This window comes from Anneissia japonica, unplaced genomic scaffold (assembly GCF_011630105.1).
Source record: "Anneissia japonica isolate Jap-2015-1 unplaced genomic scaffold, ASM1163010v1 scaffold6788_len1366326_cov149, whole genome shotgun sequence".
NCBI lineage: Eukaryota > Metazoa > Echinodermata > Crinoidea > Comatulida > Comatulidae > Anneissia > Anneissia japonica.
The window spans coordinates 735,125-738,569 of NW_022692324.1; the positions used below are offsets into that span (position 1 = coordinate 735,125).

At 34.0% G+C, this 3,445-nt stretch overlaps 1 protein-coding gene across 6 annotated transcripts in view; it reads right to left on the minus strand.

The window, feature by feature from the left end:
* The window catches only part of LOC117100222 (FTS and Hook-interacting protein-like), a 51,083-nt gene extending 48,078 nt beyond the window's left edge, over window positions 1-3,005 (minus strand). For 2 of the 6 annotated variants that reach the window (XM_033239821.1, XM_033239816.1), the window contains exon 1: window positions 2,364-2,492. The gene's annotated coding sequence lies outside the window, so the exon portion shown is untranslated. The other 4 variants (XM_033239820.1, XM_033239817.1, XM_033239818.1 and 1 more) reach the window with 4 other exon arrangements.
* Between the last annotated feature and the right edge of the window lie 440 nt (window positions 3,006-3,445).

Below are 3,445 nucleotides of genomic sequence, written 5' to 3' on the forward strand. Positions count from 1 at the left end.
AAAATATATCCTACAGCTGCGACTGCAGTGAACCTTTCGGTTTTTTACAGTACTCAAGGTTGCTTAAAATAAAAGGAGGGCTAACAGCAAATACTGAATTTAAAGTATTGATTTTTTTAGTACAGACCTAGCCTAGGCTAGCTAGATACAAAACCGATAGAGGGCGCTATAGATCAGCGATACAAACATCGCGATAGAAAATAGTGCCCCGACGGAGATAGGATATCCAATGTATTAAATGGGTACTTCGCGGAAGTATACAACAATTTGACCGAATTACTTCCGGATAACACTCCTGAAATGATTTCTGGACCAAGTTACAGTATTGGCTTTTTAAGCGCGCAAATCGAACTATAAAGAAATGTAAGTTTTAAATAATATTTGTGAGCATATTAATTGAAATAGAAGGCATAAAATTCTATTGTCTTACCACGTACCGCAGCTAGGCTCGGCTCGTAGGAACAGAGGGTGCCTTCGTTAATTTGCGGCGGCTACACGCGGGGTAAACAATGTTGTCTGAGGCCTGCAATTAGGCCTAGAGTTATGCGATTCAATATAATTTATTGTATATACGTAGAATCTATAATTTGATAAAAATTATTAAATTTAATATTCAATTATTCAATAATTTTATTCCAATATCGAACAATACAATAATCAGCAAAAGAAATACAAGGGTAGTGGATAAAGGAATAGGTTACAAAATAAGCAAGAAAATGCTTTAAATATGTAACCCTGTAAAGAAAAAAAAAAAAAAAAAAAAATTAATTAATTAATATATAAACACAATATAAAAAATTATACAGAGTATAACATCAAGAAATAACAAAAAAATATATATATGGACCTATCATAGTTAACATTTATTTTTATGTTTTTCTAAAAGATACTGAGACAATTGCTTTTTAAATTTGCCTATTGAGTCTAACTCTTTTAATTCATCATTTAAATTATTCAAAATTTTTGCCCCTTGATAAGATATAGATTGTTGCCCTACGCTTGTGCATTTTTTTAGGGCATATGTTATTTTGATTTCTAGTGCTATAGTTATGGAATGATTCAAATGTCTTAAATAGGTTGTTAAATGATACAGGCAGTAGATTCTTATAATATTGGTACGTAAATATGGCACAGTTTTTTAAAAGATCAAAAATATTTAATGTTTGAGTAATAATAAACAAAGGATGTGAAGGATGCAAGCGGTCAACATGACAGATATTTCTTAATGCCTTTTTTTTGAGTATGTACAAACGATTTAAATTACTAGCAGACGTGGTACTTGATAATATTGGTTTTACATTGTTAAGAACACCAATGACCCTTTAAACATTCGTTGCAATTTCATTTACATGATAATTAAATGTCAGAGCTTCATCCAAAAAAAAGGCCTAAGAATTTGACTTTGGTTGCTCTTGCAATTGTTTCATTTCCAATTCTTAAATTTACGTTAAGAATTTACGTTAGAAGAATATAAATATATATACTAAAATACTATATTATAATTGTTAGTAATTGTCAAGTATTATTTTAACATGGCCTAAAATGCTACATAATTATACTGTAAGGGACACACTTCTTGTATAATAAAAACAATAGGAATTAACAGCAAAAAACATATTTAAAATAGCAATATCTCCGCTAATATTGGTCCAATTTACATAATTTTTGTTTTAAAATGCTTCATTCAGTTATGTCTTTCTATTATAAATGAATTAAAAAAATATTTGGGACATTTCATTTTTTTTTGTTTCTAGTTACCTAGGGCCCTCCGGACTCAATGCCTACCCAAGCTGTTGTTCAGCAGTAGGCCTAAGCCTAACCTAGCTAGCTAGGCCCTACAAAATTTAGTAGTAGGCCTAGTTAGTAGTAGCTGTTCATTTTGTATCAATTTCCAACTGGGCGGCTGGATGCAGGTAGCACGAAATCCATGATGATGCTAGGCCTAGCCTAGGTAGAGATACGCATCAACAACCCAAAACAGTGGCCATGGCCTGGGTAGAACGGTACACAACATCCATAAAGCCACAATTTACACAATCCGAAAAACCAACATCATTTTATGATAAGCAGTCAGTTTACAAATACAAAACAAACCAAAGTGTCAGCGAGTAGCGCCTATGCCAATTCGATCGGTATCTGGAGAGATCATTATCATCAAGCCTGCCAAACTAATCTTTTCAGGTCACCTCACAAACATATCAACAGCTTCTGCCAACCGGGCTTGCAACTTCGGTATGGTCTCTCACCATTACATGCACTACTAAGCGTCTGTATTCCATCCATTCAAATGTGAATTAATAATAATAACAAATAATTCCTAAATAATTTTCAAAAATTGTATGTAAGCAATTAACGAAATTTACCATTCCAGGACTTCATGTTATCACTTTACCAAGTTATAAATTCCTTCACGTTTCATACACCAAACCTTATTTTAAAAGACAAGATTTTCGCTAGATGTCACCCCATCGCCAGAGGAGAATCCCTTTTCGAGAACCAAAATATGTCACATGACGTAAACATAATTGTAGAGGGCAGCATTACAAAAATCAATCATAATAATTATCGTACTACTGTTTACTCATGGAGAAAATAAAATCTATTTTATTTCTCCATGGTTTACTATATTATTATTTTTTGTCTTTGTCAGAAATATTAAAATACAACATAAAAAACAAAAAAGGGAGAGAATAATTCATTTTTTAGAATTAAAATCTAACTAGCATCCGGGAGGAGTACTCGAAATGACATGTTAAGCGCCATTTTTTGTATGCTAGGAAGCTAAGCATGGGCCCAATGGGTTGTCAAAATACAGCACCCAATGCCAGATTCAAAGAAGGGGAAGCCGGACCAGGGCCCCTAAATTTTTTTCAACATTTTTTTTTTTTTAAATTGAGAAAAAAAAGAAAATTATAGGCCTATCCAAATTTAAGTCCGAGACCGCAATTTCTGGCCGGCCATTTAGTGCCATATCATAAATTTTCTTACCTCAGCCAACCATGGTGGGGCTGACTGTATTATAGAGAGAGCCACCCCGATCTGTCAAATCCCTCTCTGCCCCCTCCCCTCCTATATTTCGAGTTCTTGGATCTGCCACTGTCCCTGAAACAACACTAAGAGGACTGACAAAGCTGTCAACTAGGAGAAACTTTACTAATTTACTACGGTTGCTGCTCCGACGTATCGGTTTTCAAAAAAATGTTTGTTTTTGTAACTCCAGACCCTCCACTCTCCTCACTGCCTCCTACCGGCGGACAACCGGATAATCAGTGTAGTAGATGCAGTTTCAGTCTGACAAAACTATAGAGCTAGAAACACTGTGTCAATAAAATTTAAAAGGATTTAACGATCGAAAATGATCAATAAAACGATTTTGTGGCTGTCTCTTATACACATCTAGATGTGTATAAGAGACAGGTCTAACTCTTTTAATTCATCATTTAAA